The sequence below is a fragment of the Staurois parvus genome, unplaced genomic scaffold (genome assembly GCF_062004578.1).
Source record: "Staurois parvus isolate SC_StPar_1 unplaced genomic scaffold, SC_StPar_1.0 ptg000439l, whole genome shotgun sequence".
NCBI classification, from domain to species: domain Eukaryota; kingdom Metazoa; phylum Chordata; class Amphibia; order Anura; family Ranidae; genus Staurois; species Staurois parvus.
The window spans coordinates 3,793,674-3,809,226 of NW_028318235.1; the positions used below are offsets into that span (position 1 = coordinate 3,793,674).

Consider the following 15,553-nt stretch of genomic DNA (forward strand, 5'->3'; position numbering starts at 1 on the left):
GCTCTCAATTGCTGAGCTCAGAGCTACTGCATCAGGGAAGAGAAAGAGCATGTAAAGGGGTTTGCTGCATCAAAGAAAAAACTCACTTCTGTGATGAAGGAGGTGAGCAGTGTTCAGTATTGAGTTGGCCCACCCTTTTCAGCTATAACAGCTTCCACTCTTCTGGGAAGACAGTCCACAAGGTTTAGGAGTGTGTCTATGGGAATGTTTGACCATTCTTCCAGAAGAACATTTGTGAGGTCAGGCACTGATGTCGGATGAGAAGGCCTAGCTGGCAGTCTCTGCTCTAATTCATCCCAAAGGTGTTCTATCGAGTTGAGGCCAGGACTCTGTGCTGGCCAGTCAAGTTCCTCCACCCCAAACTCACTCATCCATGTCTTTATGGACCTTGTGTACTGGTGGGCAGTCATGTTGGAACAGGAAGGGGCCATCCCCTAACTGTTCCCACAAAGTTGGGAGTATGAAATTGTCCACTATGTCTTGGTATGCTGAAAACGTAAGAGGTCCCTTCACTGGAACTAAGGGGCCAATCCCAACCCCTGAAACACAACCCCACACCATAATCCCCCCTCCACCAAACTTGGTACAATGCAGTCAGGCAAGTACCATTCTCCTAGCAACCGCGAAACCCAAACACGTCCATCGGATTGCCAAACAGAGAGGCATAATTGGTCACGCCAGAGAACATGTCTTCAATCTAGAGAGTCCAGTGGCGGTGTGCTTTACAGCACTGCATCTGACGCTTTGCAATGCACTTGGTGATGTAAGGCTTGAATGCAGCTGCTCAGCAATGGAAACCCATTCCATGAAGCACTGTTGTTGTGCTAATTTGAAAGCCACACGAAGTTTGGAGGTCTATTGACTCTTCAGACAGTTGGCGACTTCTGTGCTCCAGCATGCGCTGACCCCTCTCTGTCACTTTATGTGGCCTTCCACTTCGTGGCTGAGTTGCTGTTGTTGCCAGTTGCTTCCACTTTGTTATAATACCACTAACAGCTGACCGTGGAATATTTAGTAGCAAGAAAATTTCATGGATGGACTTATTTCACAGGTGGGACCTATCACGCTACCACACTTGAATACACTGAGCTCCTGAGAGCGACCTGTTCTTTCACAAATGTTTGTAGAAGCAGTCTGCATGCCTTGATTTTATACACCTGTGGTCAAGGAGGTGATTGGAACACCTGAATCCAATGATTTGGAGGGGTGTCCTAATACTTTTGGAAATATAGTGTATGTGTGGTGGAAACTGATAACCCCATATTGTATCAAATGCATGGGACTTTTTCCCAAGTTGATGAGTTTTTGTAAAGATGCCTTTAAGTTTTGATATACTAGTAGCTTTTGATGTGCAGAGCCATGACAGACTAGTACAACTGTTGTACTTGTACTTTTTATGTTACTGTCAGAATTTATACATAAATAAATAAAACCTTGGTCAAATAAACAAAACAACTCAATTCAGAGAATGTCTTTGGTGGCAAAGGCTGAGAAAGTTGTGTTTGAAGATCTAAATTGTTAGTGGCAAAGATCACAAGACAATACTGAAAAAAAATGTATTTAAGACAAGCAAAACAGTATAAAAAAAAAGTCTAAAATGCATTATGTGAATAAGACAAAGAATCACTCTTCACAGAAAACCCTAAAAGGAATATAGAAACATATTCAAGTGACAAAAAAAATAAAAATCTGGAAGTCTCTTCCAAGTATCAGCTACTCTTTTTGGTAAAATAATACTTTAAAAGAATATGTAAACCCAACATTTCATATTCCTGACATGTGCCTGCTGTACCATGTACTTGTATGAAATGTATCCTATTCTCTTTGTATTGCTTATTTTGTGTGAAATTCCTGGTGTTCCTGTCAGTCCCTCTGCTTTCCTAAGAAAAACTGATCACACTAAGCAGGAGAGCACAGCTTGGTCAGTTCTCTAGCTATGACATGGGGCTGACCTGCTGTCTTCCAGACTTGCCCTCCTCCAATGATCAAACTTGTCCTGACACACCCTTCCTGCATAACCTTTGACTGGAAAATTCAGTATGATATTACTTCTCCTCCCGCAGCAGCTGAGAACAGAGAGAACAGAAGGAATGTGATCACTTATAAAATAAAAGGGAAAAAAGGTATTTATAATTTTTTTATATCTATACACAAATGTTTTTTCTTTCATTTCTACTTTAAACTGAATGGCTGCAGCGGTGTGGAAATTTTTTAAAAAACCACTTGTCCAGGGACTAAATCGGGCCCCAATCTACTTGTCCCTCATGACAATCTATTTGTTCAGATAAAAAAAATTAATTTTAACCAAAACGGATTTAAATCTGAGGCGCTTTTAGGAATGTCTTTAGGAAGGGCTTAATGGTGACTTAAACGTTTAATATTTTTAACATTGCGCAGTAGGCAGGGGAGAGACCTTGCAGTGTAATGAGTACTGATTGGTTACTCGTCAGGAAAGGAGAGTGTCCAACTTATCCTTTATCCCCTTTGCTGCCAGAGCCATTTTTGCATTTTTTGCACAACATTAAAAAATTATTTTAGGCCTGAAGATGACACAAAACCCCAAACATTATATATTTTCTGAGACCCTAGAGAATAAAATAGTGGTAGTTCCAATTTTTTATGTTGCATGATATTACCGCAAAATTTCAGTAAATAATACAAGTTCATTTTAGGGCAGAAAAAAGCAATAAATTACACAATTTTTTTGTAAAATATAAAAGATGAAGTTGCAACGAGTAAATAGATATCCAACTTAATTGGATAACAAAGCTTAATTTTGTGCATGCTTGCGAAATGGTGATGAACTTCTGTACCCTATATTTTCTATAGGTGACGCTTTTAAAGCCCCTTATAGATCATCAGTTTAGTGTTACAGAGAAGATCTAGGGCTAGAATTATTGCTCTCATTCTGGCATGTGCAGCAATATGTGACATGTGTATCGCAATCGACATTTTCATGCATAGGAGCCCCAGCATGTGCTTTTACGTTGATACGTGCGTATATGTGGGAATGAGGTGCTTCAATTTTTTTTTTGAGGGGGGGATGTTATGTGCTTGGGTGTAACTTTCATTTTTTACCATAAAAAAAACTTTTTTTCCATCACATAGAGGACAAAGTCCGCTATGTGATAATTTTTGGTTACAGGTTCTCTTTATTGAGACATCCAGGGTCTAAATGACCCTGGATGTCTTCCCTGTGCTCCCCTGAATGTAATACGGTGCACATCACACGCATTACATTGTTTTCCGGCCTCCATGGCCGGGAATCTCTCAACGGGGACCCGGAAGTGATGTCATAACATCACTTCTTGGTCAGGATAAGAAGGGGAGGGGACGTGTCCGCTCTCCTCCCTCCCCTCTAGCTGACAGTGGTGAGCCCACAGATGGGCAAATGGGCAAACGTAGTCTAGGAGACCTTAAGCAGGGGTAGGTTCATGGGGCGGGGAAGAGAGGCTGGCACTGTGTCGAAGCAATCGGGCGAAACAGATTCAACATCCCTGAAGGTGATCATTTACAATCCTTTTAAGGTTTGTTTTGAACTTTCCTCCTCCTAGTATGAGGTCATGTCCCCGTGTTCTTGATCTTAGCTTTGAAATGAAAATACTGCCTCTTGAACCTTATTCTTGTATTTAAAGGTTTCAGTCATGTCTTCCTTTTCCCTTCTTTCCAGACTGTACATATTAAGTTCCTAAAGTCTCTCCTGATATGTTTTGTCCCTCAGAGATGGTACCATTTTTGTTGCCTGGACTCATTATATCTTATCATTATCTTTGTGATATTTTTGTATTTTCTTTTAGTAAATATTATGTTCAGGACTAAAAAAAAAGTGGCTGGCTTACTACAATGTTTGATGGCTAGATTTGAATATTAGCATATCAGTTACATACATACCAGTTATAAATTTAAAACATTTTAAATCATAAAACAACTGACAAAAACCATTATAGGTTCCCTTCAGAGTATATCTAAAGCCAAAAGCTAAAAAATACTTTGGATAGAGTAGGGGAGGGTTAAAACCCCTAAATGTTTTTTTTTATTGGTGGGGGTTGTTTTCTGTGCCTGACTATGGGACTTCCCTTTATTTTCTCTCCTGTAGACTCAACAGGAAGTGAGAATATATCTTTTTAATGTGAGGGAAAAACCTTGTTGGAAAATAGAAAAGCACCCCCATTGGAATATTTACCATTTACTATTGTTCTGGTGGCAACATATAAATTTGGATTTACCCCTACTTTTATTTCCAAACACACTGGTTAGCAGGACAATAATAAGATAATCATCCTATACCTACTAATACAGCCAAAAAATGATACAGTCCCTGCCCATCAGCAGTTTAATCTTGAATGTCCTTACAACATTCTTATGCCCATGCACTCAGACATAGCAGTGTCAGACTTTCTGGAAGCAGATTAACAGGCCAGATACTGCAACAGAAGGCCACTGAGATGCAATGCTTCCCATGATCTTTACTTGTAACCTTTAGTTTGGTAATATGTATTTTATTAATTAGTGCTTTGGTTACAGTTTATGCAGAAATGGAGAGGATAGTGAGATTAGGATTTAATGTCATATTTTAAAACCTCTGATGGCATAAATGGCAAAAATACCTAGCTGTTTACAGTCAATCTTTAGAGCACAACTGAAGTGGAGCACGAACTGAAGTGGAGCATTGGATAATCCAGAGTCTGTCATTTAAACAATAATTTATGTTAGGACTCATTCATGCCGCAACACTGAGTGCTGCATGGTGACAGTCATTTAGTTTGCTAAAGCACTGTTTATTATAAATAATTGTAATTTTGGTCATAGTTTTTCCCAGGGTGGGTTTCCTGATTGTGACATAAGGGACCATGTGTTGAAATAGCCTCTTTTAGTCTTCATCTGAAACCCATGTAACAATGCAAGAGAACAATTGGGAGACAGAGACAGAATAGTGTAACCGCATAACAGGAAGTGCCTGAACAAGGACTTTTTTGGCAAGATCATCAGTTATTAAAATTATTTAAAAAATTATAAATAATTAATTTTTTTTTTAAAAACTGCACCGATTTAAAAATTCTAAACACTGTCTTTCAAACTACATTACCATGTCAGTGTTTTAGAGATTTTGATGATTGGAGTTACATACTTTTGATAGGAACTAAAATTTGGACTCTGGTTTAAAAAACGGTAAAGGTAATAGCAGCTAGTATTGCTTGCAGTCCCCCTGATGCTGATCTTTCTCCCAATATTTACCATGCCTTGTTTTACACTGTGTGTGTGGAGGCAGCAAACTTGGTAGAGGCAGGACTTTGTTTTCTCATGCCAGTGCCTCCAGAAAGCAGAATAGTGAGTAGCACAGTAGCAGAGTTATGAAATCTCATGAGAGTAAAAGTGGGAGACAGCAGTGCCATACACCTATCACTGCAAATGAACAGCTATGAGGCTCAAGGTACACAAAGTGCCTAGGTTCCCTCACATACCAAGGAACTCACTGCTATAGTTTGGGAGGAATGCCAGACAAAATGTTGATTTTTTTTTTTTTTTACATATGCACAATTAGGAATTTCAGATGTTTAATATAACATAGCCAAACTTCACCTTTTGAATTTATGTCCACTTCAAGACTGCCCATTTTGAAGGGAAATTATTAGGGGGTGAGTGAAACTGATATTTTTTTGTTCCATTGTTACTAAAAGTGATGATATTTTGACAAAATTTCATAATTGAAATCAATGGGGATGGTAAAATTAAAGCATTTTTTTAATAATAAAAAGAGTGCAGCGCTACAGTGAATGACATGAGTGACATGAAAATAATATATAACATAAAAAATAGTGACTTGCGTGAGCAAATAATCAGTGCATAATTATCAATGCAATATGAGCAATCAATCTCTTATATATAGTGTACACAAATTGTAAATAAACATAACATCAAGTGGTGTGTGAATCCGTGACAATACTTCCTCCTAATGCACTCACCAGAAACATATAAAGAATGCGCATTCAAAATGGAAAAAACTCGTCCAGTAGGTAAGCCTTATCCACCGCCAAGCACAGGTAAATGGTATGCACAGCTTTAATTCAATGGAGACAGTTGGTTCCCCCAGAAGGTGGAGCCTACATGCTGACATCACGCCACCGTGTCCATATTATTGTAAGTGGATTTGATCTGTTTGTATGCTCCACGTGGATACTTTTTATGCTTTAATAAAAATTTACTGCGTCATAAGCGGTTCTCTGTGGCTCTTTTTGTGAGCTGTTTCCATCAAGGTTGGGCCATTTTGTTTCTGAAGATTGAGCCACCTTATGGAGGAACCAACTGTCTCTATTGAATTAAAGCTGTGCATACAGTTCACCTGTGCTTGGCAGTGGATAAGGCTTACCTACTGGAGGAGTTTTTCCATTTTGAATGCGCATTCTTTATATGTTTCTGGTGTGTGCATTAGAAGGAAGAATTGTCACGGATTCACACACCACTTGATGTCACGTTTATTTACAATTTTTGGACACTGATTGCTCATATTGCATTAATAATTATGCACTGATTATTTGCTCATGCAAGCCACTCATTTTTATGTTATATATTATTTTCACAACACTTATGTCATTCACTGTAGCACTGCACTCTCTTTTTATGATATGTTTATGAGGATAAATCGGGTTGTCATTTTTGCGCTAGCAGCTGAGGCTTTTTCTCCCCGGGCGCTTTCTATATTCTTCTTTTTACATCAAGGGTTTTATGTTTGTTTTTTTAGGGGTTGCCAGGGCTTTAAATGGCTTCAGCAAATTGTGTAATCTCCTTTCCTCTATTCCAGGGGTCTCCAAACATTCTAAACAAAGGGTCAGTTTACTGTCCTTCAGAGGGGCCAGATTGTGGCCAGTGTGAGTGGAAAATGCCCCAATAACAGTGGGAGTAAATAATGCCTCACCTTTGGTGTCAGGGGGAGGAATTGTTCCCCATCATTTGTGTCATTGAGAGAAATTGTGCCCCAATTGTTGGTGTCAGTGGGAGGCATTGTTCCCCATCATTTGTGTCCTTAGGAGGAATTGTGCCCCAATCATTGGTGTCAGTGGGAGAAATAGTGCCCTATTGCTGGTGTCAGTGTGAGGAATTGTTCCCCAGTCGTTGGTGTCAGTGGAAGGAATTTCGCCCCATCATTGGTGTCAGTGGGAGGAATAGTGCCTTATTGTTTGTGTCATTGGGAAAAATTGTGCCTCATCATTGGTGTCATTAGAAGGAATAGTGCCCCATTGTTGATGTCAGTGGAAGGAATAGTGCACCATCATTGGTGTCAGTGGACAGAAGAGTGTCCCAAGGGCCTGATAAAGACATGCAAAAGGCCGCAGTTTGGAGCCCATTGCTCTATTCTAAACCTGTTTTTGTGCCACTGTACTGTCACAAAATATTTTAAATTGTGAAAGATTCTAATATATATTCATAGGGTTTGTCTACTAAACTATGTATTTTAAATTCTGTTTCAATGTGGACCTAAAGTCTGCTATAGCTATTCTCCCTCTCTCACTAACCTCTAATGGCCCATTTACACTTTGGCGTTACAGTAAAACATGTGCTTTACCGTGTGTCAGGGCAAAGCACAGAAACTTGCATACTATGGCACAATGTCATTCCTTTAATTTTCAATAGCACCCCCAACATGCAAATACAGTAGTGGGGAACACACACACACTGCAGTGTACCACTACTTACAACATTTGTCCAGGGGTGATCATCTGTCCCTAGATGCAGGTAACTGCTGGATATGTGGATACATGTGGATACATGCTTACAGTTATGGACAACCCTAGCTTCGTTGAGCCTGTCCAAGATCTGATTGGAGATACAGGCCACAGATTTCTGCCATATGCCTTCTGTATGGTCGATTTAAGATGTGTAAATGAGGCATAAGTGTACGTGTAGTAAAGGTCAAAATCACTTGGACAATATTACAATGTTTATCCTGTATATATGCTCTACAAGTCATTGGCTTCTTTGTCCTTTATCTAAGCAGTAATGCTTAAGAAGGTTAGGAAGAAAACTGCATAACATTAAATCCTCAGGTTTATAATTTATTGCTTAAAACATTAGGCCCCTTTTCAACACTTGAGTGTTTTTCATCTCATTTTCCTATACTTGACTATGCTCAACATTGTGTTCACACCTGTATTTTTTACAGTATATTCTATGCCCCAAAAAACATAAGCCTTTTTGAACATATTTAGGCATTTTTGTCCTCATAGACTTCAATGGGAGTGTTGTAAATGCGCAATACGTATTTTTGCCTGAAGAACTCCTCTTCTCCTCTAGAACTGCTCTCATCGCTTTGCCCAGCTTAGGAGTCAAACATATGGAGGTTAATATGTGCACAAAACTTGTAAAATGGCTGAAAAAAACCCCTTCAAAGAAATATGCTTTTCTTATGTTGTGCTCAGCTGTGATTTCACACTGGATAGTGCTAAACAAGCGCAATCTGAAATACTAAGGCTGCTTTCACACTGATCAGTTCAAAAGAGGAAAAAACACAAAATAATTAAATCCTATGGAATTCTTCACATTGGTCAGTTGCAGGTCCGCTGTATTTTTCAAAGTCCTGCTTGCTGCATTTTTGGTGCATATTTAGTGGGGTAAAAAAAAGAAAGCACCAAAAATGCATCTTCCCATTGAAATGAATGGATAATGCATCAAAAACACACCAGCAGTTGCATTTTTGGTGTTTTTTTGAGTCACATTTTTTACAAGTGCAAAACACACCAGAAATGCAGCATGAAAAAAAAACAGCAAAAACACATATGTGTTTTTCCGTGTTTTTGCAAGGGAGCAGTGTGAAAGTAGCCTAATGCACCCACGCTTTGCTGAACCTCCAGGAGTGGGTATTCAATTCTCTGGCCAGTGTAATGATGTCACAAGCTCCACCTCTCAACTCTCACTGGACGACTTCCTCAGGAGCAGCATCTGTGAAATCACATAGCGACGCCTATATACAGTAGTCCTACTTCATTCTCAAGCCCTCTCACTTGATTTATAACATAAGAGTTATGTATATATTATATATATATATATATATATATATATATATATATATATATATATTCAGTATAAACTAAGCTGCTTTGTTCCACAGTAACCATATACAGTATTTGTAGTACATTAAAGAAATAGACCAGCACTGTTCACTACACATCTGGAAGAGGGAGCCTGATATTTATTAAAAACACTCAACTGACTAAACAAAGTAGGAAGGACTGTATATTGAGGTTGCTATGATGATGTCACATATGCTACATCTGAGGAAGCAGTCTGGTGATGAAATGTATTGAGCTTTGTGGTTTGTGACATCATCACGCTGGCCAAAGAACACAATATCCACTCCCAGAAGTTTGGAGGAGCACATTAAAGTATACATTGTGCTTATTTAGCACTATCCAATGTAAATTGTATCACTGTTTTTATTAAAAAATGTGACTTTGATGCTACTTTATTGCCAAGGAGTGTAAAGTTGCATTAAAGTCACAGTACATGAACAGTACTGCCATACTCTCCTATTAGCCAATAAAGAAACACACCACAAAACGCACCAAAAAAATGCATCAACCGCAACCTGCATAGATGTGAACCTAGCCTTATAGTAAATCAGCCCCATAGTATAACAATTACAATGTGTCAACTTATAATAAAAACAAACAGTTACATTCAGGTGAGGTACAATCAGGATGAGCACTGAGTCTTTAAAGACCTTTTTTTTCTTAACCATTAGCCCTAGGCCAATTCTGACATCCCTCTCCTACATGTAAAAATCAGCATTTTTTTGCTAGAAAATTATTTATAACCCCCAAACATTGTTTTTTTGTTAAGCAGAGGCCCTAGAGAATAAATTGGTGGGTGCTGCAATTTATTTATGTCATGCGATATTTGCCCAGCAGTTTTTTAAAATTTTTTGGGGAAAAATACACTTTAATGAATATTAGTGCACACAAACATAATATAATACCCAATTTTTGGTTATATATAAAAGTTGATGTTACACCAAGTATATATACCAAACATGTCACGCTTCAAAATTGCGCATGCCCATGGAATAACAACAAACTATTTTACATTAAATTATCCGTTGGCAACGCTTTAAAAGCCTTTACAGATTACCACTTTATATTTAGAGAAGAGGTCTGGTGTTAGCATTATTGCTCTCACTCTGACATTTGCGGTGATACCTCACATGTGTGATTGCTGTTTACTTATGCATCACTTTTGTTGCTATCACAAGGGGTGAACAATATCCCTTTTGATAGCATAGGCCACGACAGGTCCACTCTATGAAGAGATCTGGAGTCTATGAGATCCCATATTGCTCTTCTGGCCTCCGAAGCAGCAGATAAACTGGAGATCGGTTTCATCTGCTGCTACCCAAGTCAGCAATGGCACCGAAACAGGAAGTGCCAAATCCTTGGCGATTCTGGTTTCTGTCATCACACAGTGGGAGGAATAAAATCAGCTTCTCTCTCTGTGTTTGGGGAAGCTGATGCCACATGTGGCATCCTTACCAGGCTCCCTGATTGCTTGGGAGAGTCCAGTAAAGTCGGTGGCAGGAGGGGGGGATGGGACCTCCTTCCACCACCTATAAAGGTAATCCAGCAGCTTCTTAGCCACTAGGATTACTTTTACATTCAAGGGAATTGCCAGCCCTAAAAAAATATTTATTGGCCATCTTTGCAGCTGCAGTGATGACCAAGATATTACCCTTCCAATGCAGCACATCGCTGGTCAGTAAGTGGTTAAAGTGGAACTAAACCCTCCTATCCTTTTCAGCCACATAAGCTGCTATCTTAGCCTCTGTTTGATCTGCAACTGCCATAAAGCTGCACATATGTTCAGTTATTACACCAGGCATTTGATGGTTTTAGCAGTTTGGTAGAGAGCACAAGTGTGGCAGTTAGCATTCCCGGTATTCCAGGAATGTAACTTTATTTTGACACTTAAATCGATGCGTTTTGTTACAGTTTAAAAAGCAAAATACAAAATAAGCACAAAGGACTTCTGTCTTCTAACTTCGTAGAAATCTTTCCCTCTAATGCCAACCCACACACCTGCTGCCATAAACTTCCAGTACAGCAAGGGTTAACAGAGGACAGCAGGGGTTAACAAAGGAGCTGTCACAGACTTTCATCAAGTGTGCCCAATTATGCCCACCTTTCTGCCAAGCTCCTCCATTCACAGAAACCACACTACAGCTTCTATGAATAAAACTTGATCTATGAATGGAAGGGGCCGATCTTTCAATCATCTCCCTGTCTTCAATTCATAAATCCTGTTGTATTCATAAAAGTTGTAGTAACGGTTTCTATGAATGGAGGAGCTGTGCATAATGAGCAGGCATAGTTAGGCACTCTTGATGAAAGCCTGTAATAGTTTCTAGTAACCCCCACCTCACTGGAGGACTATTGTGGTGAGGGGAGGGGGGTTTGAGGAGGAGGATTTCTACTGATCTGAAAACAGAAGCACAAGGGATGCATCACACTGAAGGTATTATCCCTTGTGCTTATTTTTTGTTTTTTTTAGGCGAATCTAAGCTTTAAGTTTAGCGAGCTGTAGAAATAGGAAGAGATACACCTTGCCCGGCCTGAGTGGTTAACAAGTGAGAGCAGCTTCAGCTCAATTCATCTTAACCATGCCCCCCAACATGTTTCACCCTGCCCCCAGGGCTTAATCATGGAGACACCTTCATGATTAAGCCCTGAGGTGGGGAAACATGTTGGAGGCATTGCTTGGATGAATCGAGCTGAGGCTGCTCTTACTTGTCAGGCTGGGCGAGGTGTGCGGCAGGTGGGGTATCTCTTCCTATATCTACAGCTTGCTTTGGTCTGGACAAACCATTCCCAAGCCTGCACCTTCCTCAGTCAGCGGCATCCAATTCATCGGATCCTGTGAACCTCAGCAGCGGCCACTAAGCATTTATCATGGGTAAATTTAGCGAGTTTAACAAAAATGTACATTTCTGGCTGTGTTGTGGTCCATTAAAACACATTGTGCGCATAAACACAAGTTTGGAAACGCGTGACAACACAATAGCCACAAATACTGCCATGAGCTCCCGAAGTTCTTTTTAACAGCTTCCATTTTCTTCTTACCAGTGGATCAGTGCTTTCAGGTCTGTGACGTGGTCACAATCTGAATGAAGCAGAGGCACCTATTTGCTGCCTCCGCCTGAGAAGCCAATCCTCAGCTCTGCTTACATATGCATTCCATAACCTCTTTTTGGCAATCAGCTCCTATACACAACCAAGGTGCTGCAAATAAGGTGACAGCCAACAAGTGGTTAATCAGATTGTCCTGTGTCCGCATGACTGTGGAGGGACATTAGATGGTAAGCTCCTTCAGAACCAGGTGCTAACTGAACGTTTTCCTTGTGGTGCTAAAGCAAAAGCATAGCATAACAATAACGTGAATGACTGAACTGAATGAACATGGTTAGTGTAGCAGGTAAAGATAAAAATAAACGACTCATCGCAAATGACATAAATACATAATCACATGAAAGAGGCAAGGTAAGACGCACCATTTAGCAAGCATAGAGCAATGAAAAAAAATATTCTAGACAATCACAACAGCCCTTTAAAAACAAGAGCACTTTATTTCTATTCTCTCCCTGCAAACACAATATATATGGATTTTTTTCTACGGAGGTTTTTGATTTTTATTTTTTTCCCTATCGTTTGGACTAGACGGACTCATAATTTTTCTTTTCCCCTTCCGATCGGCGACGATCTCTGCTTCCTAAAAAAAAAACAAACAGCTTTCGTTTGAAAGCCACCTTGACGTCACCACCCCCAATGTATTCTGCTGACACATTTTTTTATTGTGAAAAATCCTTTTTCTCCCTCCCACCTTGTTCATCGCTATAGTGCAGATAAAAAAAAAAAAAGAATGGCGAGGTGCGATAGCGACGATGAGCTCTATAGTAACACAAGAGCGTGGACCAGGAATAACAAAAAAAATGAACGCGATCGCATCCTCGGTGGGATCGGGGGGCTGAAACGTCGACGCATTCCCGTCGTCGGAAGGTAAAGCCACGGAGAGGGCTTTGCATCCTAATTTGCAGACGTGTCATCGCATTGTGATGGGCGTCCGGGGCAATGGAAATAAAGGATGGCCAATCTAATCGTAATAAATAAAAAATGATATGTAAATATAATAATAATAATACAATAACAATAAAGAACTGTTATCAATATAATAATAATAATACAAATGATAATAATAAAAATATGATGTGCTCTAATAATGTTACCTTTCAGAGAAGGGTCCCCTCAGCAGTCCCATGAGCTCAGCAATAGGCTGGGAGGTGGGGAGGCAGCAGCCCAGCCATCCAGAGCCCCTTGCAGGGCGGATGTGATGATGATGATGGAGCCCAGAGATGCAGGACGAAGCCGCTATGGCTGAAGATGAAGCGATCCCAATGATAAACAAGGCGCTGTGAGGAGGCAGGCCCCAAGAAGAGTCCGAGGATGGCAGCCAGAAATACAGATCCCACAAATGCTGCACCTGTTCTCTGGATGCAACAAAAAAAAAAAGAAAAAAAAAGAAAAGGAAAAGCCAAGCCAGCAAATCTCCTGTATTTGTCTATTAATAAAGGCGTCCGTCCATGGTCAGCCCGCGGTGCCCAGATGTGGCTGCTTCTCGTCTGCCCTGACTGGAAGGAGAAGGCATCATCCTCATCACCATCCAGCTGTCAGGGCTGGAAGACGACACTGGCCATCTCTGAAGATGCAGGCAGGAGATAGGAGGAGAAGGAGGGCGAAGACAATGCGGCTCGGTTGCGGGAGGAGAGAAGATTAAAAAAAAAGCCAGAGGAGATGCTTGGGTCCGTGCAGCTCGCTTTACTTCATAGCCGTCCAGGGAGCCGAGCAGACGCCATAGCAGAAAACACAAGGCTGCAGCTTAGGCTGTCAGTGCTAGGGAACGGGGAAGAAAGGCAGAAGGCACAGGGAGAAAAATCAAGGCGGGGGAGGGGAGCTCATGGAACCCTAGGAAGGCTCCAGAAATATGGACTCTTGCGCCACCTAGCACATGCCTGTGAAATATGGGGCCACTGATTTTTTTTTACCTCACAAATAACTCATTTCATGTCGTCCTGCTTTACTCAGTTCAGTCAGTAGCATTCAGAATTACAGTCCAATCACAGGAATTACAGTCCAATCACAGGGCCATGTATTTTAAAGTAGGACTAAATCTACAATTTAAAGTAGAACAGTGGGCAAAACTTTTTAGTTTTGTTTTGGATAGGGTAAGGGAGGGTTATAACCCGTCAGATTTTTTTTTCACCATGCATGTCCCATTGCGGAGATTTCCCTTCACTTCCAGTCCCATAGACATGGAAGTGAGAGGAAATCCCTGCAAATTAAGGGAATTCATTGGGGACCCCCAGATCACTAGAACTAGTGTCCCCATTGGAACATTTCCCCTCTATTTCTTTTCTGGGGGCAACCCAAAAATTTGTGTTGTCCTATTTCTGAGATTTCCCTTCACTTTCGGTCCCATAGCCAAACAGGAAGTGAGAGGAAATCCCTGCAAATTAAGGGAATTCATTGGGGACCCCCAGGCTCTCAGAACTAGTGTCCCCATTGGAAATTTCTCCTCTATTACTTTTCTGGAGGCAACCCACAATTTGGGTTGTCCTTTTCTCTGAGATTTCCTTTCACTTTCTGTGCCATAGCCAAACAGGAAGTGAGAGGAAATCCCTGAAAATTAAGGGAATTCCTTGGGGACCCCCAGACTATCAGAACTAGTGTCCCCATTGGAAGATGTCCCCTCTATTGCTTTTCTGGGGGCAACCCAATATTTGGGTTGTCCTTTTTCTGAGATTCTCCTTCACTTTCTGTCCCGTAGCCAAACAGGAAGTGAGGGGAAAACCCTGAAAATTAAAGGAATTCCTTGGGGACCCCCAGGCTATCAAAACTAGTGTCCCCATTGGATATAGCGCCTTTAAAGGTAGCTTCTCAAAGTGCTTTACAAAGAAAACTCAAGAAATATGCAGGATAAAATAAAGGAAAAAGGGACTATTACATGAAAGCTTAAGAAAGAAAAAAGTTTTTAGCTTTGAATTGAATGAGTTTAGAAAACATGACTCACTGATATTCTTTGCAAGGAATTCCAGAGTTTTGGGGCGTAGCAGAAGAAGGCTCTGTCTCCCATCGAGTGTAGGTGAGTAGGGGGGACACACAGAAGACCAAAATTTGAGGAGCAGAGGTTACGATGGGGTAAGCAAGATGATAAATGTTCAGAGAGATAATGCGGTGCCAAGCCATGAAGAGCCTTGTACACTCACCGGCCACTTTATTAGGTACACCTATTCAATTTAAAATATATATATACATATATATATCCCAGCGCCCAAAGACAAAAACCTGAGTGATTATGCAGCTGTGCAACAGTGAAAAACACCAATAAGTAACATCAGAAAAAAACAGCGCAAAACCAAAATCTCCAAATATATATTATATGAGTGAACAAACAAAAAAGAGAACGCCCTGTGGGTGGGGCGAAACGCGTTGACACACTTCCGGTCCACCGTTATTGT

The 15,553-nt window shown here is 40.6% G+C and overlaps 1 protein-coding gene across 16 annotated transcripts in view; it reads right to left on the minus strand.

The window, feature by feature from the left end:
• The window catches only part of ADGRL3 (adhesion G protein-coupled receptor L3), a 1,097,183-nt gene extending 1,083,213 nt beyond the window's left edge, over nt 1-13,970 (minus strand). For 10 of the 16 annotated variants that reach the window (XM_089687892.1, XM_089687884.1, XM_089687891.1 and 7 more), the window contains exon 1: nt 13,265-13,970. The gene's annotated coding sequence lies outside the window, so the exon portion shown is untranslated. The remainder of the gene's footprint in view (nt 1-13,264) is intronic. The other 6 variants (XM_089687882.1, XM_089687881.1, XM_089687879.1 and 3 more) reach the window with 2 other exon arrangements.
• Between the last annotated feature and the right edge of the window lie 1,583 nt (nt 13,971-15,553).